Source organism: Mastigoproctus giganteus, chromosome 2 (genome assembly GCF_048544385.1).
Source record: "Mastigoproctus giganteus isolate SK-2022 chromosome 2, ASM4854438v1, whole genome shotgun sequence".
Classification (NCBI taxonomy): domain Eukaryota; kingdom Metazoa; phylum Arthropoda; class Arachnida; order Uropygi; family Thelyphonidae; genus Mastigoproctus; species Mastigoproctus giganteus.
This window is the reverse complement of record NC_143576.1, coordinates 157,667,454-157,692,954: the sequence shown is the minus strand read 5'-3', so window position 1 is coordinate 157,692,954 and position 25,501 is coordinate 157,667,454. Positions and strand designations below refer to the sequence as shown.

Sequence of the window (25,501 nt, the reverse complement as noted above, 5' to 3'; positions counted from 1 at the left end):
TATAGTTTAAAAAAAGCATTATGGAAATCCTAAAGTCTTGAAATTTATTAGATACGTTGGACAGACAACTTGTGTAATCGAGACCCGGTCTCGGCTACACAAGTTGTCTGTCTAACATGGCTTTCTGTAGTTGTGAAGAGATACTTTATTTTCACGAAGGAGACATTCAATCGCAGTCTTTCATTATTATGATCTCTGTCCCCAGTCCTTGCATAACATTCTTCACTCACTAACCACTATTCAGTGGATGGCACAGACGACCGTGAGCAAAAGCAACGATGAATGTCTGAAGGAAGTAACGCATTTATCCACCCCACGCCCTGCATACCAATGCTCTTTCAGAACGGTTATACCACCTTTGGCCCCGTTTCCGGCCCGCTGTTTCATTGTGTCCAACCAATTTGTTCGTTGATGGCAATCACGGAGGTGCCAAGTGGCACGAGATCACCGATGACCCCATTAGTACGCTCACCGTTAATTTGTACGTGAGATTCAGGTCTGATGAAACGGCGATGATGTGTCATTTTCTTTACTATAAATGGAGAAATCTCTTGTCCCATTTTCAGACAAAATTATCTGTGTGTGTGTGTTCACTTTCAGAGCGTATTCAATACCACAACTATTAGCAATACCCCCTGATAATGAAAATGCTTGAGCAATCCGACCATAGTTGCTTTTTTTTTTCAATACTAAACAACATGTTTGAGAGAGGTGAGGCATCTTCGCATGAACAGTTGCAGTTTTTTATGAAAAGGAATATAAAATGTTTGTCCTTAACGCTAAATAACAGTATGTTAGTGGGTGAACCGTGTTAAAATTACTTCTGACGTTTTTATCATGCTCTTTCACAAGACCTCTAAAATTACTTGTGGGTGAATATGATTGCCGTTAAGCAGAACGTTCTGGCTAACCATTCTAGTTAGAATGAGGAGATGTACTATTTAAACAAATGCCCAGATAGGTTGGCTGTAGTGCTGGGGTAGCAAACTCCAATACTGGTGTGTATATTGCGAGATCGAAACCCTTAGTCTCTACAAAAAGTGTATAATTTGCTCTCTGGTATTACGTTGAATTAAAAAAAAAAATGAAGGTGTCTACTATTCTGGCTCCATCACTACGAAAATTTATTTACGAAGAAAATAACGTTTCGGATTCGAGGAAATACCAGTCACAATTTAGTGAAGATGGTCCCTAAATTTTTTAGGCTTTTTCTTTTTTACTTTTAGATCTCCCCCTCCCCGCTACACTTGATAACAACACTTTGACCCTTCCCCAATATTATGAAACGAAATATTTAAGTTCACAACGCGTTATTTATTTTATTATGAAAAAAATGTCACATTCGTGTTGAACTCTACCTCTCCTACTTGAAACGCATCATAGCATTTCATCTGATATTTGAATAAATTCAAAGAAGGACTGGATAAACTATTGGAGGAGATGGACAAGTGATGTGGGAAGTTTTGTTTCTTTGGTAGATGCTTTATAAGCTTCCTTTTTTGCATAATTTGCCACTGCTAATACTACTATAATTTGCGAAATCCTTTAATCAACACGTCAGAGCTGGTAAAGGAACCAAGTTAATACATGTACGAGTTTTATAAAGAAAACTTCTATTTTAATAATATTAGTTCGTTTCATTAGAAACTTTCAAAAATAAACTGATGACAACCAAAACACAGAGACCTAAAATTGTACTAATATTTACCGTATTAGGTTTACCCGCAGTCATTAATGAATGATCCAATGTTTTAAGTTAATTCCACTATGGAAATGCAAGCAATAAACTAAAAATGCATGCATGTCGTGAATGTCTTCAACTTTTATTCTAGATTAACGAGAATGTTGGTACAGTTGGTCCTTGAGGTTGTCATAGACATTCTCTCAGATATGCCAGACAAGCTGTTCTTGGTACCTGGGAGTCTAAAACGCTGATGGAACTGATATTCGGGTGACACTCAAGTCAAAGTGGACCCAATTTCGGCGAAGTCCGGACGGTCTATGACAGCCAAATCCTCTGCTTGCACCTTCACGATGGTGGGACTGTTAGTAATCCTGGGTATAACCTTCATGCACAAGTACATGGTGGGTGACCACCCAGGTGTGAACCAACGTAAGCAGGGGTCGAGGTGTGGCGCCCACACCACATGGAGGAACGCCGCCCCTCTATGTTACAAGGCAGTACTAGGTGGTAGATGACTCTCATCAATCGGTGAAATACCACCACTTTGCTTATTGGAGGCTTGAAGTGGTGGAACCCATGTTTAGTCTCTAGAGCTAAGTTCCGGCCAACCCTTCCCTATCTCTTCCATCATGCAGTATGATTGATGATTTTTGAGGTTATGATGAATGTCGTGGCGAAATCCAATATTCCTTACATTTCGAGGGTACAGCTTTAAAACGGTGTTCGCAGGCCGGCAGCTAGTTAGTACACCGGACTGAACCTATTGGTAACTCTCTAGGAAGCTTCCGGATCAGCTAGTGTATAATCTTGCTACCTCTACTCTGCCAGATAGTGACTGGAGGGAGTCCGAGTAGTGTGTATGCGGGGAGCATTGTCGAGGCCACGTTATGTCAAGGATCTGGGTACATTCTTACCACATGTACGCCAAAACCAAAAAATTTCATTACTTCATACAACATGTCCCACCCACTTTTTCTTACTATTCAATACACCATGAATTGTCAAAATAATAGAGCAAGCTTATCTGCGAAAAGATCTAAACCTCCCAAGGACTTCCTAATTCATTTCACAAATATACGTGGTCTCAATTCTAATCTCAACGATGTCCATTTCCACTTGCAGTCTTCCAAATCCCATGTACTTTTTCTGACTGAATCTCAGTTATCTGTTGATTCAACTACTGCTCATCTCAGATGTCCAAATTATTTGCTGTATGATTCCTTTCGCCTCAAAGGTGGTACTTGTGCATATGTCCATTCTGATATTCCGTGTCAGAGACTTGGCAATTTGGAATCTCCTCTCTTTGATCTTCTCTGGCTCAAAATCTCTCTACCTCACTGTGTAAAATTCATCTGTTGTCTCTACCGTTCTCCCAACTCCACTAATCACTTGGAGCTCTTTGACTTCCTCTCTTTGCAACTTGACTTTCTCCAGTCCAACTTTCCCAATGGTGAGGTAATTTTCCTTGGTGATTTTAATGTTCACAACTCCAGCTGGCTTCCGTTTTCTAGTCACACCGACCCAGCAGGTCGAGATGCTGAGGCTTTTGCAATTACTAATGACCTAGCACAGATTGTTCATTTACCTACAAGAATACCGGACAATCCTAATCATACAGCCAATACGCTTGATCTTTTTCTCACAAACAACCCTTCTAAGTACAAGGTCGAAGTGAGAGGTCCTTTAGGCACTTCAGGTCACAACTTGGTGATTGTCTCTTCTCCAATGGAACCTTTATCTCATGGCTATTCCCAACCTCGTATTGTTTGGCATTACAAGAATGCAAAATGGGATGACCTGCGAGACTTCTTTTCTTCTTTTCCTTGGTCTGATTACTGTTTCAAAACTTCTGATGTCAACGTTTGCTCAGATCGTGTCAGTGAAATTATTCTTGCAGGAATGGAATCCTTTGTCCCACACTCCACTTTAAAATCTCGTCCTTTATCTAAACCTTGGTTTTCCAATAAATGTGCTAAGGCTGTCCAAGAGAAGAACGTTGCATATCGTAATTGGCTTGTTTCTAATTCTTCAGTTTCATTTTCTGCCTACACCAAAGCTCGCAACAATTGTAAAGCAGTTATTAATCAGTCCAAACTAGAGTTTGAACAGGCTAAGAGTAGAAAACTTGCTTCTTGCCCTAATGGTAGCCGAGCATTCTGGTCTCTTGCCAAAGCTATTGGCCGCAACTTTTGCCCATCTCTGCTCCCACCTCTGTCCAAACCAGATGGTTCTGTTGTCACTTCAGCCAAGGATAAAGCTGACCTGCTAGCATCCCATTTTTCTTTGAGCTCATGTATTAATGATCTTGGTAAAACACCTCCCACCATTCCTAACACGCTGCATTTAATGCCTCCTGTGGTCTTCCGTCAAAAGGATATCAGAAGGATTTTGATGAATCTTGATGCTAAGAAAGCTCCAGGTCCTGATGGTATTTCTCCACTTGTTCTCAAAACCTGTGCTTCTGAACTTACTCCTATTCTTTGCCGCCTTTTTTCACTTTCTTATTCCAAAGGTGTTTTTCCTTCTGCTTGGAAATTTGCTCATATCCAGCCAGTTCCTAAAAAGAGTGAAAAATCCCTCCCATCCAATTATCGTCCCATTGCAATTACTTCTACTCCTTCTAAAGTAATGGAGAAATCAATTAACCAACTCTTAAACTACTTAGAAACCTTCCGTCTGATCAACGATCGCCAGTATGGATTCCGTCAGTGTCGATCCACTGGTGATATTCTGGCTTATGTTACCCATTTATGGACTAATTCAATGGAAAGGTTCGGTGAAACACAAGTAGTTACTCTTGACATCTCAAAGGCTTTTGATCGTGTTTGGCATAAAGGTCTTCTAAACAAGCTTCCATCTTATGGTTTGCCAACTGTTTTTAGTAATTGGTTATCCAGTTTTCTCTCTGATCGCTCACTGAGAGTGATGGTAGATGGCTCTCTGTCTTCTAACTTCTCCACTAATGCCGGTGTCCCCCAAGGTTCAGTTCTTTCCCCCACTCTTTTCCTCTTGTATATCAATGACCTTCTTCCATTGACTGGAAATCCTATCCATAGTTTTGCCGATGACAGCACATTGCATTCAACTTTCCATTTTGAGAAACCTTTCCCTGCTCAATCAGCTTTAAACTTCTTGAATATCTGCTACCAATTCCTTAAATGCCGATCTTCAGGTAATTCTCCAGTGGGGCAAAGACAACTTAGTTGATTTCAACCCTTCTAAAACTCAATCTTGTCTTATATCTCGCAAAAAGGATTCTTCTGCTCCTATGCTTATCTTTGGTGACACTCCGATTTCTAGGCAAAATGATATATCTCTTTTGGGGATTACCCTGACTTCTAATCTCTCTTGGCACAAGCACATTACAAATATTACTTCCTCTGCATCTAAAAAACTTGGTTTTCTCTTTCGCTCTCGGCGTTACTTTTCTCCCAAACAGCTGCTCACTCTGTATAAATCGCAAATCCGCCCTGCCATGGAATATTGTTCCCACATCTGGGGTGGTGCCCCCAAAACCTCTCTCAGGCTTCTTGATTCCATTCAGAAGAGGGCAGTTAGGTTAATTAATGATTCATCTCTAACAGAGTCTCTCCACTCGCTTTCTCATAGACGCACTGTTTCTGCTGCATGCCTCTTCTACAGATACTTCCATGGGCACTGTTCTTCTGAATTGGCTTCTATAATTCCCGCTCTCTCTCTTTCAAAACAGTCCGAACACGTGCCGCCACCAGCCAACATCCATTTACTGTCCAACTTCCAACCCACAGAACCAACTTTTCATCTTCCTCGTTTATTCATTCAACTGCCGTTTTCTGGAACAACCTTCCTTCATACGTATTTCCTGAAAATTACAATCTACAGAAGTTCAAGTCCAATGTCAACAAATATCTTCTTTCGTCTTCTCAACCTCCAACCCAAGCACGGTACTAAGTACTATAGGTTCTAAAACCTCTCTTGTTTGGGGTTCTCATAAAAAAAAAAAAAAAAACGTATATGCACGTCGGTTGACTTCGATTATCGAAAAACACAAGCCACGGGTGTAACCTGTAAATTACGCTAGTTTTAGAGGTTGGTTTGTCTGCTTTATGAAATTAAAAAAAAAAACAGAGGTGAACAAATACCACTGCTTTCCAAAATTAAACCCATTAAACTACAATCAAGAAAAACGTCTTTCTCTTAAGAACTCCAAGTTATTACTGTACATTATTTATTTAAAAATAAGCAGTTCAGTTGGGATTTATTAAAACTTCGTTTATTTAGTAAGCGAAATGAAGAAAAACGGATTAATTATTGCGATCAGTTTGGAAAAATGCAAGTGAAACAAGGAACTTTTATTTTTTAGTTCTAAAATATTTTTTAGGTTTTAGTATTAATAGTGGTAAAATAATTCAAGGAACCAAGCTTTTACAGCATCAGCCAAAAAAAAAAAAAAAAAAAGAAAACGGCACCAGGTAGAAGCGTGTTCCAAAAATTAATTATTAACATAATATTGCTAATTAATATTAAAATTAAAATTAAAAAAATAATAAATATTGATAAACCATTAATAATATATAATTTTAATAAAATGTTCATCATTAATACAACGATGTATGATTATGCTTTTTTCATCGACATACAGACAAACCCGACTTTAAATATGTAGAAATCATGGCCTCAGTTATTTATTTTTTTTCGATAATTGAAAAGGACTTCAGCTCAAACAAACCTGAAACAAAAAGCCTTGGAAAAATTGCACTTCTTAACGTACCCGATAAAAATCGAATTAAATAAAGCCCGATGGAACTTCTGATAGTTATATGCGGTGAGGTGCTTATGTTTCCATCGAACTGGCATGTTTTCCCTGGCGAATACATCACTCTATCTCAATAAACTATGCACTTTTGATGCTTCATTAATTGCTAAAGATTACGTGAGACAAAGGCGCTTTACAGGTGCTTAAGAAATGTCTAGTTATCCGACTCTGTTGTCTTTCAGTATCTTTACCTGATTTTAATCAAATTTCACCTGGCCTCATATTGTGTGTGTCATCCAAAGTTGCTGAAGATCTCTTATGAGAAATTGCTAAAGGTTCAGATTTCTTCAGAGGAGACTGAAATGCTGTCTGGTAGTTCATGTTTCATTACTTTGACGTATATTGCACGTTTAAGGTATTACAAAAGTTTTTAATGTGTGCGTTTTATTTGGGGGGGGGTATAGTTCCTTTCTGAACCCCTATGCAAGGTGATTTATTGTCACTGCTGCGAAATCAAATAAATTAGCAAAAATACAAATAAGCGGCTACACATTAATAATAGTAGATACAACTTTTACTAAACAAGAAGTTGTGATCAACGCATATATTGCTAGTCCTTCATTTCCTATTGAAGTACACTTTCTGGCTCTTGCTACTATCATGCGTATACATATACTTGTCCTCCATGACAATATAATGGTTCTACAACTTTTTACTCGTTTGGACAGATCTAAGTTTGATTCACGTCGATGACTGGGAAAATTTCTAAAATCCTTTTCAATAGAGGCTGTAGCTGGCCATCTCAGCCAGAGTAGGGTTCACCGTGAGTTATTCCGGGTTTTTCACCCCGAACAACTTGCACATCGGCTTGTGAAGACTTCTACAGACATAATGCACTAACACGGACATGAGCCGTTAACATAATTATTATTATTATGCTAATGCTGTATTGAGAAAAATGTCCACTAACCTTGGGCAAGTCACGTCCTTAAATGCCACTCCACATATTGCAGTTTGTCTACTGTTTATAGAGATATTCTTTCAAGATCTACCATGTCTATTTTGTATTGTTTTTATCCTTTTCTAAATTCCTGACATAATTACTGTTACTTTGTTATTAATGTTAACCATTCTGGCCGCCTTGGCTATTACATTACTCATTACCGTAAGCCTAAGTGTTCACGTTTATGTTAGCACTGTTGGTGGGCAATAAAACTTATTATTAATATATTTTATGCAAATTGAAGCGTGCATTTTAAACGAGGAAAATTAAGAAAATCATTATCATAATTTAATTGACCGGTTTTCGATCAATTCAAATCTCCCATCTCTGATGATAACCAATGTTGCTACAGACTCCCTAAGTCTGTATCGACAATTTTTAATGAATTTTTTTCTGTAATAGTTGCCTTGTAGGCTCTCTCTCAAAGAAACCAAGTTGCGAAACTTCCTCAATGTTTCAATATTTTTGCCAGGACTTTGCCAACAGAGGCACCAAATTTCTGTTGTGGTGGAAATGATGCTTTCCATACTTGCGTTGTTGTTTGGTCTTTGGGTCGAAGTAAATTATTCGTGATTCAGATAAAGCCGATGAAAAGTCTCCAATCACGCCGTTGATCATTACAGTCGAATTTGCTCTGTTGACACCCTTCAAACAAACTCGCACACAAAAGAAATTCGCATTAAGAACGCCATAAACTTTGGTACATAATCCCGAGATCTGTGTTATCTGTACATAAAAATTTAAAGCCATTATATTTTAATTCTCCGAAAGACAAAATAAGAATTTAAGCTACTCTCGTAATACTCTTAAGGAGTAAAAGATTCTTTATGTCAGAATCGGTCAAATGGTTTTGAAATGTTACGAGCAACTACCTGGATTTCCAAACTATTAGAGAAACATACACACACACAGGTTGCTAAGCTCTCCCTGCTACACCACCCTCGCAAATATCATTCGATTAAGGCCAATTCAACTGTAAGCTGTGTTTAAGCCGTGTGAATTCACTTATCAGTCATAAAATTCTATTGGATTAATATTTAATCCTACCCTGCACAAATATTACCTTAGCGGCATTAACGAAAGTTTTTTTTTTTTCTTTTTTTTTTTTTTGTGGTGGGGGAAGGGTGGACTTTCGTTTTACCCTCCGGAATTGATATGGTATTGCAAGAATTAAAGTATTTTCTGAGCAAATTTTATTACATAATCTGAATAGTTTATTTGGATAGTGCAGATTTGAACACACTTTGATCAATTGGCCCCACAGGCTCAAGTCTGAAATTCTTGGAGAAGCAAATTTGAACACTAGTTTCCCAAGTCTAATTCGCGTTTTGCCTAAAGCGACGCAAGTAGTTTCCGGGGATGCGCAATTTCTTTATTTCGGAGCACAACAAGAAGCTAATATAACTTTCAAATGACATTACTCAGGTTGTTGAACTTCAGGGAAAAAATATTACACTGCGTTGCGAAAATCTCAAATTTCTTCTACTACTTGCTTGGTATTTCGTCTAAGGTTATACTAAGACATCTTCAAACGAAACATCACGCTTATAGCACAAGTATAATATTGTTTCTTAATCATACAGTATGCTTATGTAATATAATAGGAATTCAAACAAAAATTGTGTTTCAACAATATGATGATTAGAGTTTGAGCATCAAAAGAAAAAGATTGTCAATGCAAACTGACATTGATGCTTTCGTGTTTATTTTATTTCATTTTGATCTAAGCGCTCAGTATTTATTGCCAGTTTAGATTTTTTTGTGTGGGGGGGGGGACTGCTTGTCTAACTCTCATCATTAGTTACTCAGAGGAATTCATTGGTGGCACTGTTATTCTATAATCTCTTAACAGAGATGTAATAAGGTTATTTTCTTTCCTTAATAATATGGGTTGAGGATGCTGTTTGCATACCATAAAAGTGCTGTTGAAGATTTTACTGCCGGCGTGGAGTTATTGCACAACTTCAGTTTATGAGAACTCCAATAAATGATCCCACACAAAATCCTTTCCTCCATGGGTGTTCAGTCATTTTCAACACCTTCTAAGTAGGAAGAAGAGTTATCCGCTGTAAATCACGGTGCAGGTAAAAAAAAAAAAAAAAACATTTAAAAGGTGAATGATCGGTAATGACGCGGCTTGCTAGTGATTTTAATGCTTCTATAGGTTGAGAGCTGAAATAGTTGTTCATTACCTTCCTTTTGCACCATTCCCCGAAACTATTAAAATAAACCCAAAAGCCTAGTGACATCGGACCTTGAAGGCCACTATTTTCACTAGAGGGTAACCCTTTTTTTCGCCTTCTCTCTCTCTCTCTCTCTCTCTCTCTCTCTCTCTCTCTCTCTCTCTCTCTCTTTTCCTTCTGCGGGAAGCTGTGAAGGCAAGGTTATTGACACTTCGCCCAGTCCATCTGTGTGCCAGTCACGAACAGCCTTTAAGCCCAGTGACAGAAACAACCTCCAGGGCTAAAAGCAAAGTAAATTCCATGACCTCTGCCACGAAAGGCTAATAACAATCAGAGAAAATATGTACACACACACACACACACACACACACACACACACACACACACACACACACACACACACACACACACACACACACATCATCATCATCATCAGTCCTTAGCTTTCAGCAATTTTAGAGAGCTGCACTATCCTGTGGAGACTGTAACCTCTAATTTTCAATTTGATTTTATTATAAATTCGATTTTAAAGTTACTAACTTATTCTGATGGAAATATGTAACAAGATTAACGAGATCCTTTTAGTTACGGATAAATATTTTTTATCCACATTCTTTGCTTTCCATATTTATAGTGCTCCCTCCAGAACCGCTGGAAAGAATTCCTGAGATTACCCATCATACTGAATGCAGCCATACTTCATAGGGTAATCGAAAGATCTAGTAATAATTTCTGGTTGTACTAGACAGACGTGATCAGCTGATTGACTAGTTTATGTCAGTGGGTAAAAGTGGGCTAAGCTGGGTATTTAGCTCGCACACAGTTCGATAAACTCGTAGTCATGAGTCCCTCAGTCTTTCCAGTGGGTGAATCCTCAATTATGAATCGCCAAGTCTATTCCTTCTAGTCCAGATAGTGAGGTTGATCCTTTACTATTATGATGAGTCCACTTACTAAAAAATGCAGACTGTGTATTGCTTTGACTGCACATACTGCTAGGCCACAGCTGGAGATTTCAGCGAATGATTCCAATCATCATTTACTTAAAGGCCGTAAGTTCCCTTCTCGGGAGTAGGCCTCATGACCTATCCTTTCCAGATACCTCGCATCCTCTTCTCTCAAACCTTCTCCTTACTTAGGTTCTTCACCACTCCATCCCTTCATCTTTCAAGTTGCCTGCTCCTACTGCTTCTTCTTTCCACCTTCGATCAAAAACCTCGTCTTATTGGGTTTACTCCCTCTTTTCTCCATAGGTGTCTGAACCAATTTTAATCTCATCCTTTCATATCTTAATATCTTCGTCTCTGCACTCTTTCAGTTATATCCCACGTATTTCACTACGTGCTTATTTCATAAATCTTCCGATATTCTTTTAATTTGGAATAAATATATTTTTGCATATAGAAGCAATTTTCAATTGTATCTATTCATGTCAGACTATACCCGTAAATATCTTAAAGAGAGAAAAATCCTTGTGAAACTGTTTACTGACCAAACTTTATCAAAGATAGCACATAAAGACCGAATTTTAGCTTATTTATCTTGACATGAAAGTGTCAAGATAAATGTCTTGGCAGATAGATAAAAACAGTGGATGGATTACATTTTAATAGATTGACGCTTAATAAATTTTAATAAAACTTTAAATAAAGTTTAAAGTATACCAAGTTAATGATAACATAAATCAAATACACAAGGTTTTGAAACACAAATAAAGAAAAAGAAATACGTGAATAAATAAGGAAGAAACGGCACACACACACTATCCGTTTAAAGAGTAAATATTATAATTACATATCTTTATAAAATTTTATTAAACTTTTGAGATTCCAGGCCTTACGATTTCGACTCTTATTTTGAATTAGGTTGTTTATGATAGCATTTAGGGAACCAGGGCCATAACGCTTGAGTAGAAAAATATCTAAACTCAAGCGTGATGTCCAGATATTGCTTATTTCTACAGACGGATGGCTTCCCTTACGAAATTAAAAACCTGAGTTATCATGAGGAGAAAAACCTACGCTTCCTCCCGAGGCCAAAAAGTCAAATTATATTTTTATATATAGAGTATATACAACATTTTTAATAGCGGCTCCTTTCAAAGTTTCCTCTTCTCCGCTTTAATATGTAAATGTCCCAATGTTCATGCTACTTCTAGAAGTCTTCCAACTGTGAGCCGTTTATGTTCTGCTGTTGCATTCTGTTGGATGATTGGATTGTGTTCGATTTTGTGGACTTTCCATCAGAAGCCCTCGTGGGTAGCACAGTTGGTAGAATCGTCATCCTCCCCACACTGAGTGGAAAGGATCCGAGTTCGAGTCCCGTCGATGACGTGAGGAATTTTTATGCGCCTTTTTTCACAAAGTCAACCACAAAACACACGCAGTTTGCAGACAGTATCGCGGAGCAATAAGGCCTCAGTCGCTGATGCTCTTAAAACCCTACTGTAAAAAAAAACAATTCCAACAGAAAGTCCTCAAAAGGATTTTGAGGACTTTCTGTTGGAATTGTTGTTGCATTAGGGTTTTAAGAGCATCATTTGACATTTCTCTGTTATTACAGTAGGGTTTTAAGAGCATCATTGAACGTTTCTCCTTTCGGTTTCATTTTGAGTTTGGAGAAAAAGGTAAAAATCTGTGGCAAGTTCAGGTGACTATGGAGAGTGGTATGATACAGGAATATGTTTTTTTTGGAGAAAAAAACCTTGAATAGAGACTGCGGCGTGTGCAGGAACATTGCCGTGATGGAGAAACCACTCATCATTTTCAAACAGTGGCATTTATTCCAAACTCCCCCAACCTCATCCAAGCAGAACTTTATAACAGACTTGGTTTACCATCTGACCATTCTAAACAACTTCAGAATGAACGGCACCCAGAATATCATGAAAAAAATTTTTTTTTTCATATTTGACCGAACTTTTTTTGTTTTTTTTTGACGAGACAAGTTTGGCCTCCACTGGGATCATGATTCCTAAACGAAACGTCCTGTAACCCTTGTTTCTGTAATAGTCACAATGAAATTGGTCAAATGGAAGGCGAATATTTTAATCAGCATTCAACAATCTTGAAACAAATTTTGCTGACGTTCATGCCAAGGTTTTCGGTCAAATCTTCTGAGATGATCCAAAGGAAGTTCCCAGTACGCCAAAAAATTCTCTGATGGTTAATTACCGATCAGAGCAAATTTTTTCATGTACTTCAACTATTTAATCACTGTCCAAAGTTGAAGATCGACCTGGACGTTGGTCATCTCAGTCATTTCATCCACTGATAAACGGCTTTACTTAAACAAGCAACACGAAATGCAGACTGCTGTACCAAAAGTATTCGGATTGCCCTTCCCTTCCAATGTACTTGAATGGTGTGAACGCGACTTATGCTAAAACGGAACGGTTTAAAAGTATGCAGGCATTATCAATATAATAAGCAAAGCAGAATGAGTCGCGAACTTACTTAATTTCAAAGAGGTGTAATCTTCGGTTCGATCCACGGCCCCATGTTTCAACCTCTTCGAGTCAATCGTAGCCAATGTACAGGTATTAGAGGAACAGTTGAAAAGATGAAAGAGAAATGAGGCTATCTATTATTTATTTATTTAAAAATTATTTTCTGTGTTTAATTTTCGGTTTTTCCCAGATAGCTGACTGACTAGAAGGAAATATCCCCCCCCCCAAAAAAAAGTGGAACAGACTACTTGAATTTTGTACAATACATGCACTGAGTGGTTACTTTATTAAATACACCTACGCTTTTCATGAAATAGAGCGCTTCTTCAGTAACATCGTCTCGTGTTCGTACCATGCGCTATAAAGCCCATGGAGAGATGCGTATTCGAACTGAGGTCTTTTCAATACGGTGTGGGGAGGACAGTGATTATACTAACTGTGCAACCCGCGAGGGCGCTAATGACCGAATCAGATTCCACTGCTATTAGAAGAAAATAAGAAGTCACGGTTGTAGTGGCCTGAAGGGCACCAAGGGTATGAAGTGCAGGATTGGATAAACTTTGCCTGCTGTTTCACGCTCTGATGAGGGCGGAAGCAGCATGAGCCCCTGCCAAGCGTCGATGATTTAGGCTGCTGGTGGCGGTGTAATGGTGTGGACAAGTGCATTCGTGCTGCAAATTAACCCCCTTTATACCAATGGAACAATATTTGAATGCCAGAGGTTATCTGGAAATTGTTTGATTAGGCGTATTCCTTCACGAATATTTCATCTGCGAATATGGGTTCTTCTAGTAAAACAAGGGTAACCAAACAGCACCAGTCCATGATCAGGATAATGCGCCACATCACAAGGCCAGAATTGTACAGAATTGGTTCCAGGAACGTGAGAGCGAATCAGCCTGCTGTGATGCCCCCCCCTTTTCCCTGGTCAAAAGATCGCAATCCAATTGAGTACCTGTGGGAGGAGGAGGAATGAGCTCTTCAGAGTAGAGATCCACAACCATCCAAACAACTACGGAAACACTTGAGTCAGCATGGACGACCATCCCTGTGGCACACTTTCGTTACCTCGCTGAGTCTATTCTATAATAAATCTAGGATATTCAGAAGGCTGATCTATTCGATATTAGGTAGGTGTATCTAATAAAGGGGCCACTTGGTTCATACAAGTATGTGAATATTTACAAGAATATAATAAGTCAGTTTAACATAATCAAGACGCAACAGCACATAACATTTTTTGACAATTCAGTCTTTAATGCAAATTTCATTCTCTGATCTTTCAATTTTTTTTTTTTTTTTTTTTTTTTTTTTTGTCACATCGATCATCTAAGAGACCCAGAAACGTTGGAAGTGCATTCATATGCCACAAATGTTAATCTTCTGAATCAGTGGGCTTCTGAATAACGTATAGATGCGGATTAGGTTGGTTGACAATGGTGTTTTATTAAAACATTACTATAGATTGACACTGCAATGCAAGTCTTTCTGCATTTCTTTATCATCGATTAACTTGTTCGGGTAAATTTCCAGGGTGTTAATTATTCACGAATTTTACTTGTTTTATAAGTTCATATCATATGTTGAACCTGCAATGATTTCAATAACCTTGGGGGAGAATCATGCTATTGGTTATTAGTTCGGTAAGCTTTTCTCAAGAAATCTGATTTTCCATGGTGTGATCTTCTAAAGCAGTACACAGATGTGCACGGGCAGTGAGGTAGGCCAAAAACCTGCCTGAGAGGAATTGCCTATCTATGTTATGAACCCAAACCGAACCGAACGACTTTCACATTAGAAATTAATGAAATATTTCAAAGAATTGCAACGAATACTTCTTTAATTCATACTTATTTTTTCAAAAGAGTAAAAGTAGTAACAGAATTAATAGCATTAGTATACAAAAAAAGAATACAGAAGCATGGGCGTATCTAGGAATTTTCAAAGGGGAATTTAAAAAGTTAAAATAAGTTAATTACTAGTATTTAAGATTATAGATGAAAACAAGGGCGATGTCCACGTTTTCATCTATTTCATTCAGGCATCTATTCAACCTTTCTTTACATTTATATGAGCACACAAGATTAGATCGCAGTTTGTTCGAATAGTTAATTACTTTTTGGCTAAAATAAATTTTTCTTATCCCTACTCTACAACCAGAGGAGTATGAACAATAACGGAGGCGCCTACCAGACGTTGGAGAAGCCATTCCATAATCATTAAATAACACCTGTGACTGATGTCTGCCAAGAGGTAGGGTCGCTCGAAGTTGACTTTGTAAACCGTTTTTTTTTATGGAAAACTTTACATTTGTGTTCTAGATATCCACAGGACTGTCTGTAAGTACAGAGTACAGTGTATTTTCTAACGGCACCAGGGATTTACCCCATTTCCCCGTATGTTCTTTGTATCGAGGAGCGAACGCTGTCAAGGCCAGAGGTTTAAAAGTGTGTGGGTCATGTGTTGTGTAATATGTTGTGCCCCTTGATCATCTGGCTTGTTAGCCGCCGGACCCCTAATGGGACCCGACGTTTACGTACTCCTCCACGTGGAGGCCAGCCAGGTGTTCCCTTAAAGTTTGTTCTGGCAGGTCCCGCCACTTACTTTCCTGAGATTTCAGTGGCTAGGACCTAAAAGAAAAAAAAATTCTTTTGGGCACAGTTGGGATGGTATATTATACGCTGTTTAGAGGGGCTAGGGGATATGCGCTGGAAGTGATATGATTTCCTAATACGTTGGGCATGAATTTTGGTGTTTTAAATTTGGACGTGTGGGGCAGACGCTGTGTAAGGGGAAAGAGATGGGAGGGGAGGCGGAAGACTGGGGGGTTAGAAATTGGAAGTAAGGGGATTGATAGGGAAGATGACCCCTGTTGAAACAGTGGAGCAGGCCGTCCCCTCCCCCTTGCCAGGGAAAGAGGAGTAAAAAGCAGGCTATGCAGAGTGTCCAGCCCGGGCGTCATATGGCTGTATGTCATCATAAGATGCAATCCTCACCTTTGTGTTAGTCCAGTGGAGGTCTGAGTCCAAGTTGCCATCTTCATCTTTATGTTAGTCCGGCGGAGGTCCAAGTCCAGAAGTCAGATCCAGTTTGTCACGTTCATGCGTTGTATCTACTTCAGGTGGTCACTGGTTCAGAGTTTTGCAATCATTTCCGGTGTGCCTGTCAGTGCATCCATGTTACGTAGGAAGCCATTGCATTTGTTTTCGATGTTGGAGTATTGCTGATCATAAATCCTTCATCTCATCAACAAACGCCAGATATTTGCAGTGTTGCCTACCCTGTCGTTCTTTGACCATGCAATTGTGGAAACAAACACTATGGTGCAGTGAATTGCTCCTTCAGACGGTCCAGATAAACTCCATGAAATCCTTCTGTTACTCTATATATATTTTTTTTTTATTTGTGCCCCCATAGTTATTCTCTCTGCCAATGGAAATGTATTCCTGATTCCTTTCGGGGTCTTATATATCTCTATCAGGTCCCCTCTAAGATGTGTAGGTGCTAAGCTTTGTAGTCTGCACTTTTCGAGTCGTTTTTCATATGGACATTGATTATTACTTCTTACCAAAGTGGTTGCCCTTTTCTGAACCATTTCTAGAAGTTATATGTCTTTCTTCAAGTGTGGCCTCTAGATCTGAACTTAATGCGTTCTCACTATCTTATATGAAAACAGTTAGTGAAATCCTTTTCCTTACTTGCTAAGATCGTACATGATCACTCAACTTACAGCAGTCTTACTCCTTCTCGCTGATCTCACGTGGTTCGAGTGGTCTTTCAACTGTAGAGATCGTTTGCGAAGTATCTATTAAATTCTGCCATTTTTGATAGACTTTCTATGATTTTCCATTTCGATAGCCCTCGCAAAAGCACATTGGACATAATCGCCGCCCTCCCCACAAAGGGTGGAAAAGATCTCAGTTCGAATCCCATCAATGATGCAAGGAATTTTTATGGGCCTTTATCACAATGTGGCTGAGTTAGTTGGTCTTCTTAAGCTAGAGTAGCACGGATTTTCCTCTCAGAAACTGGTTTTTATTTCAGTAAACAGACAAATCCAATACGCAAAATTCACGGACAATATATACGGCGCAATATTGCCCAAGTCATTATGTGCCTAAAACTCTTCTACAACAGCTAACGCTTCGATCAAGTAAGGGGTACATTTGATTCACTCTCTTCCCTTTTGTCTTCAGGTACGTAAAGAACCCTTTGATATGTCGTGTACCAACGCTGAACTACTAATCACAACACAATGATAAGCGGACGATATAACTGTGACAACTTGAGGTAGTTATGGTTCTAGAGTATTATGTATATCCTTTGAATCGTTTGAATTCTTTAAACTGTTCACGGCCCACTGCCGAACGAAATTATATTGGCTGTATCGACCATGAAGCTGTAAAGAATTAGCATGGTACGTACGCATTAGCAATGGCAAATGATGGAAACAACACCTCCCATTTCATCTATTCATTTCCTCCAATATTGTAGTTTGTCTAGTTCCTGAATTTATTTAAACTATCAACTTCCACAACAATAGATGGAAGTTTATTCCAGAAATCAACCATCCGCTGGCTAAAGGCAAACTTCCGCACATCTATTTGCCCTCGCAAGTAGTAGCACAGTTGCCGACCTGGCTAGCCGGGTGGGTAGAGTGCCTGCCTAGCAACCCAAAGGTCGCGGGTTCGAATCCCGCCTCGGGCTTGGATCAAAGTACTGCAAAAAAAAACCTTGGGAGGTGCATTATGGCCACAGAAGCCGATGCGCCAACAACTACCAAAAAAAAAAAAAAAAAAAAGTAGCACAGTTGATATAATCGCCGTCCTTCCCACCCCGGGTGGAAAAGACCTGAGTTTGAGTCCCGTCGCTGACGTGAAGAATTTTTATGGTCCTTTTTCACAACGTGGCTGAGTACGTCGGTCTCAGGCGAGTGTAGCATGGTTTTTTCTCCCGGAAACTCGGATTTTTCGTCCAGCAAACAGAAAATCGACCACTGAACAAGCAATTCACAGACAGTATATACGGAGCAATATGGCCTTAGTTGCTGATGTTCCTAAAACCCTATTACAACAAATAGCACTTCTATTCTGCAACCTTCCTTCTTCAATTTGATTTTGTTTCCTCTCGTGTGTGTGTGTGTGTGTGTGTGTGTGTGTGTGTGTGTGTGTGTGTGTGTGTGTGTGTGTGGTTATGAGCAAGAGAAAGAATCCTATCAGCGTTGAACTTACTCATCTATTCAAAGCCTTAAACACCTCAATCAGATCACCTCTCAGGTGCCTAGTCTCTAGACACTACAATTTGCAGAACTGAAGTCTTTCTTGATAATAGCACTCCTTTATTCCGCATACCAATCCCGTTTCCCTTCTCTGTACTCGTTCCAGCAGATAAATATCCTTCCTAAAACGAGGCTTCCAGACCTCTATACAGTACTCAAGATGTGGCCTGACTATTGCTTTATACAATGGAATAATCTCTTCCAGTTCTCTTTTCACTGGGTGGCTCTCGCAGAGCGTAAAAAGAAACAAAAAAAAAAAAAAAAAAAAAAGAGGCCCTTTGACAAGTTTGTGTTCAACAGTTTACAAGATTAGTGTCTTTTCCTCAAAGTTTAGTGTGTCGGAAGAGTTAGGCGTCAGCAAAACAGAGAAATTAATGTTTACATTCCGTCGGATAGAGTAAATGTTCCTTTTTGGAACATTGTATTATGCAGGGCATTCATGTATTACCGGTTGAGTTTTTGACTGCAGGCTGGGATTTGTCCAGGTGTCTGTTAATAAGAAAACATTTGTGAGGAAGGTAAAACATACTTAGAAAGTATGTAAACTACTCCAAACCATTCGTGGCAGCTTTGATCCTGCAAAAAAATGAAAAATATACAAGATGTTTCATAACATGTGGGCCGTACTTTCATTATTGAATCAGAATATGAAAAACAATGAATTTAAAAAAAAAAATTAAAATGCCTATGGAGTTTTTAATAGTAAAAAATTATAATAAGCAAATATGCACTTAGTATGAATGAGCATTTTACTAGTTGTGAATCTGCTTATTCTTATTTATTTTTTAATTATTTTATACCAAACTTTTTTCATCGTTTTCAGGTCACGAATCAAACCTAAAATTACAGGCCACACGTTATTGACACACCTTGTATAACAAGCCTTTGGAAATTTATTTTGAAAACCTTGATTCGCTCTCATAAATCTTTTGTTTCTTGACACATTGTCAAGAAACACACGTTGTCCACTTTTAGCAGTAAACCATCGTGTGTTTCTTATTGCTATCTTGTGCCCTTGTACAAGTCAAGGTTTCCATCAGGCTTCGTACATAAATTAATTCTTAATCGCCATCCATTGATAAAATTCCAACATTGTTTTCGAACTCCGTCTGATAGTTGAAAAACAAAATGTAGTTGTCAGTATTCATTTATATCGCACTTTTGTTAGATATTTTATTCTAATGAACCTTTTTTGCGCAATCAGTAATTGCACTCATATGAATGTTTCCACTTGAGTGAAGTATTTCTCCCTTTGTTAACTTACGGTGTTTCAATGTCGTGCGATGAGTATCTCTAACAAAACAATGCAACTAATTAGAAACAAAGGACATCTCTTGGAAGTAACTTGACCTCGACCTGGTTTCGGAACAGTGTGGCCAGTTTAATGAATCCCGATGTAGAATAAAGTTTCAAAAAAATGAACTTAACAAAATGGAATCTTTCTATTTCCGGATAACAATGGATAACTGTATGAAAAGTGGAATAATGTTTGCGGATTTGATAGCAGCTAATGATAATCACCCTGTCATTCCTGTCTTTACTTCCACTCTAGATATTTATAGGCTTTCCTTTAGTTACTAGGTTATGTACATGCAAAAAAGTAGCACAAACAACTGGGTTTAGGCTTAGCAGATATTTTATTTTTAAATAATAATTTAAACGCACGAATACGCCAGTGAGGGCGCTGCCTGACAGAGTATAACGATGGCGATTGGCAGAAACACAATTCAGCAAAAGTAGGAACACCGGTCTCAACGGAAACTAGTTCCCGTCAGGCCTCTTTCAGATAGAACCGTGCTGTTTCTTCCGTTGCTTCCCGTTTTTGCTCGCTGGTCCGCATACAACGCGATAAATTACAGGTCGTACAAATGAACACCACACAGCTACTATTGTTTTTCCTAGAACTGCATTCCCTTGCCAAGTTTAGTGAGATATTACGATAACTAGAACATGTAAATTTATGTCTGTGAAGAACACACGAGATTAGTGGATGCATGTGACACTTGGAGTGTGGTGGCATTATTCCTTGACTGCCACCTGACTGAGAATTAGGCTGTGCTAAGCAAACGCAATCCCTTTACTTTCGCGTAGGTTGGATGACGATCGGTGACGGAAGGAGCAAAGCTGGTAACTTGGCAACGAAAGCGGTTTGTGGTGCACTTGGCCAGTAGCGCAGGTTATGTAAACTTCAACCTCAAATACTAGGGGGACGTTCTTCTAGCAGACGGGACCCTAAGGAGGTTATGAAGGTATGAGACTTTTTATTCGTGACCATTTTATGCTCTTTGCTCATTTTCGGAAAGAATTAGAAACCATTAAATGCTATTTCAAATGGTCACAATTGTGAATTTGATAGATTTTAATTAACCGCCTAAATAAAATGCTCCGGAAAAATCTTCGTATGAGGTAATCGCAAATTAAAATCCAGAAAAAGCTTTTTGTTAGTGATTTTGGCATTCAAAGAGAGTGAACATGAAAAGAAAAAAAGCAAGGACTAAAATGGCATACTTCTTTTTAATGTTGTCCTGGTTTTTAACCACGTTCTTTTCCAGCTCTGAATGTGTTCTTTTCGTCTGAATTTCAAAATCCCTAATCATTCCAGAACCTTGTTTTGCTGATTTCTAATGTTGTCTCGTGTTTTATTTTTATTTTATTTCATATAGCGTTTTTTTTGTTTTTTTTTTTTTGTTTTTGCTTCTGATTATTGTTTTTAATGTTTTCCGATTTTCAGATTATATTTTATGTGCAAAAAAAAAAAAAAACAAAACAAAAAAAAAAAAAAAAAAACATATAGTATCCCATGAAGCAAGTGATTGGATCAAGTGAACGCATATTTGGTACGTTGTGGAGAACTGCGTACATTAATTGGTATAATTATCGTTCAAGCTCGTTCAAAGAACAAGTGAATGGAATTTTTTTTTAGTTGCTGAAAAGTTAATTTGCATTATATTAAGTGAATAATCGCCATTTCTTTCAGAAAAGTTTTATTTTGTTATTTATTTTTTTGATAAGAGGTTTTTTTTTTGTTTTGTTTTGTTTTTTCGTTAACTTTTATAAATGCGTTTCTAAAAACTTCAGTCGCAATCAAAAAAAATATTTTTCTTACTTTGGTGCACAGATCAGTATTTTTATTTTATTTATTTATTTTTTTCATTGGTACTAACCGTTATCAGTAAAAAAAATTCTGATCAAATGCAAGTTAAAATTTCTTCATCTAAGAAAAAAGGAAACATTGAAACCCAGAATTTTGGATTACTTCCCCCCCCCCTTTTTTGAGTGCCTTCAGGGAGGCCTTGATAGTTCTATGATTAATTAAATTTTATAAACAGATATTTATTATCTAAGTGAATAGAAAATATTGAGAAATCTGTTTGGGGCAAAGTATTCATTGCTTCAATTCAAATTGGCCACCAATTTTAATCATTAAGGCTAGTCGAAAAACAAAATTACTCACAGAGCTATAAAGTTCACTAGACGGATATTGAAAATATCTTTTTTTTTTCAGTTGCATATTTCGATTCTAATAAATTATAATACTGGGTTTAGTAAAGACGGTCTTTCAAAAAATACCAATCCCAAAATTCGCAATGATTTAACCTGGAGTTTCGCGGAGGCCATTCAACATCAAAACGCCAACTATTGAGATTATTATCGAATGTTTTCTTTAGAAGACTAGTTATAAATTAGGTGATGAGTCTTATTCCATTTTGCTGGAATTCTTTCTCTTAAGGACGCCTCGTTTACATCTAATTTAGACAAAACTATGATTGACAACATCTTGGCGTGCCTTTCCCTGATTACTGTAATAGTTCTTAGCATTCAACAAATTTACTCTTCAAAGCAATACAGGCCACTCAAAAATTTCGACGTACAGCGTGTAACTTTTTCACCATAGAGAGGAATTCGCGTAAGTGTGGAGATTCTCCGTTGCACAAATAATATTGTGTTGACAATGAAGCAATGAGAATCTTCTGTTCATAATACATTAACTAGCCAATCTGAGTTTCATTCAGTGTTACTGAGCAAACAGATTTGATCTTGTGTGGACTTTTAAAACAGTCTTCTGTTGAATATCCAAGCATCGAGCGACATCCTTCGCACTGCAAGTGCCTGACGCCAACTTTATGTCGAAGCAATTTCTTGAATGGTTTGAGATATTTCCTCAGTTGCCTCATCTGGAGAGACAATTGAGAAACTGACTCTCCAGAGTGTTTATTTTTTCCTTAGGTTTTTTTCCCCTGATGAAACTGTGTTTTAGTGGCGCATTGACCAGAACTCATTTCTCTCTCTCTCTCTCTCTCTCTCTCTCTCTCTCTCTCTCTCTCTCTCTCTCTCTCTCTCTCTCTCAGGTTTTAAGAAGTTTCAGGGAAGAAAAGACATTTTTATAATACCAGATGGTAAAGGTAATGCGTTATTCAATTGATAGTTATTTAAGAAGGATTAAATAGAGGCACTCTGTAACCAATCTATCATTAAGATTATTTTATTTACAAGCCCGCACGTAAAATTAGCATTTCATGCAAATCGCAACTAGGCTAACAAATAAAGCAATCTTGACAATAATCATCATTTTGTATAACGCGCAACTGATTTAACCTAAAATATTTTAAATTCATCACCAGAAGTTATTTTATGTATCGGTTGTTATTTTGCTCTGTAAGGATAGATTGCAATAATTTCCATACAAAAAATTGCCTCTGTAAGATTTATTCTATCAGATTGGCGAACAAAAAGTGACTTCATATGTTCTTTGACTTTGAGTTCTTTCGTAACAAGAGATGACGGTTTCATAGTACACAATAAGTGCCTTCTAACTGCGAATAGAAACGGAATTAACATTGTTGGTTGCACAAATCTATAATTAATGGATGAAGATTATTGGAATATCAAAATATGTCCACTAAATAGCATATGTAGACGATCAAAGACAAAGAATGCGTTAAAATTCATCGTAAAATTGACAACTATTATATATATAGAGAGAAAGTTTACAGAATTCCAAATCACTTCATTAAGTGCAAAGTCCACAACAGCTAGGTGTTTGCATATTCTCAATAGCAAGGTATTCAAACAAAGAAAAATTAAGTGGATAGCTATTAAAACTTTCCATTTTTGATTAACTTACGTGATCATATTGAAGTCTGAAACACCGTCACCGTTGATTTACTAACTTTTTTATTATCCACCTGTAATAAATACTCAAGGAAAGCCAAAGAAAATTGTGTTAGCTGAGTCAGATGTAAAAGCTCCACGGTAGCTGGTAACTCAATTATCTGCATGCGGAAAAGCTGAAAGAATTTGCGTGTGTATTAAATAACCATAAAGATTTTTATCTCTAGTACGGTTTTATGGTATTGTAAATTTCGCCTCTTTCTGTCCAGTTTTTCTTTTTCTTTCTTTCTATTTTCTTTTATTATTTATTTATTTAAAAGAAATTTGTTCTCACCATTCTTCGAACTTAATATTAAAACTAGAAATTTGAAATAAATTTACCAACTTTCGTTTTCAAGACGTTAGACGAGTTGGACTAAATGTATCTCCGTTTATGCTTTCCACGACGTAAACTTTCTGAAATAAGCACACACACTATGTTTACCCAGCGAAAGTGTGCACCTGATATGGAAGGTCTCGGACGCCAGTTCAGACAGGGAAATGTAGCCGTAAGGTATGGTTTGAGGAAGGAGCAAGGTATTTCCATTAACTTCTTTTATCTCGGTTAAAAGCAAAGAATTCGGACGGATGGAAGCAGGAAAATATCTTCGAAAATCGGAGAATATGGAACACGAAACTTCCGAATAAGTCATGTTGGAAAGACAATGATGAGAAAAAATAACGTCGCGCCAACGGCAGAGATATTTTGAATAAGTGTTCAATATCAGTAATTCAAGGCTCAGTTCTTTCACTTATTTTTTCTCAGGACGATGAAAGTAATCCAAAGCTCTAAAAGAAGCAGCGCTTTGATAGCATAAAAAAAACCCAGATCCATCTATGAGTAGGAATCTTTTATTTGTCTACTTATTTACTGGCTTATCTTTAACCAGATGTAAAAAGAGTTCCAAGCTCGGTAGAGTCACAGTTTGTCGCTTATAATGCGTTATCCATCCATAAAAATAATAATCTCTAAAAGAAATATTTTTCAGGTGAGACGCTCTCTTCACAATCGATTTTCTATATTTTAGAATATTACTGTTTTACTTCCAGAGTATTGCAAAGCTTGGATTATTTCAAAAACGTCCGCAAGATCAAGAAACAATTTTTTGAGAATGTTCAAAACCAGTTAGTTTTTATTTTGTCACCATGAACTCTTAAGTAGAGCGGATATTACAGATACTAAATCTTAGTTTCGTAAGGTTGACGTGTTCCCTTTCATGGAGGAGTTCCTATATTAAAATGAGTTCATTTTAATAACTTGTGAAATAAAAATAACTAGGCAGTGGTTTTGTTTGCAAATGCTACGAAGTGATCGAATAAAAAGGTGTATACTCTTTTTTTATTTTTTTACTGTTATGCTGTTGCTAATTAATATCTTGTAATAGTTTAGAACTCTTGAAACTACTATACGAACAAACTGGTATAGAAGTTTCAGCTTTGGAACAAATAATCGTCTTCAGCACAAAAATAGCTGTGTATGAAAAATGTCCAAAATCGTACTCATTCAAATATGTATATAAATACTCTACTTGAGTCCATGAAAGTTGTACTTATTGTGGTACTGCTGTTTTCATGTCAAAGACCTTTCAATCATCTCTAACATCTTACTGTGCACATCACTGTGCTATAAAAAAGAATATGGAGAGAGAGAGAGAGACAGAATCTTAAGGGGGAGCAACTAGGAGAGGAAAAAACCAAGTAGAGTAGACAACATCACTTTTATTTTTCCTCAAGCGAAAAAACTTTGGAAACCTGTCCCCATGGAATGCGATTTCTGATAAACTGTTTGCTTGCTTCTGCTTTGTCTTGGTGTCTACCGATCCATGGCATAGTTTGTTTATCACATACCACCTACTTAGGAAAGTCTCTGTTAGAATCTAGTCTCTCATAGGAGGAATATTTTCTCAAGTTTTTCAAGCGAGGCAGAGTCGTGAGCTCGATACAGTGGTGCCTGATTTTACATTCGGTAGCTCTGAGTTTTCATCCTAAAAGCAGGAAAACAGACCCTAGCAGTGTTCT

The 25,501-nt window shown here is 37.7% G+C and overlaps 1 protein-coding gene across 2 annotated transcripts in view; it reads left to right on the top strand.

Annotated features, from left to right (window-relative positions):
* LOC150089688 (Ig-like and fibronectin type-III domain-containing protein 1) overlaps positions 1-25,501 on the top strand; it is a 337,470-nt gene that overhangs the window by 48,663 nt on the left and 263,306 nt on the right. Inside the window, exon 1 of one of the 2 annotated variants that reach the window (XM_090389600.1) lies at positions 20,184-20,580. The exons of the other annotated variant lie outside the window; for it this stretch is intronic. The gene's annotated coding sequence lies outside the window, so the exon portion shown is untranslated. Of the gene's footprint in view, positions 1-20,183; positions 20,581-25,501 lie in introns of those variants that run through there. 2 annotated transcript variants of the gene reach the window in all.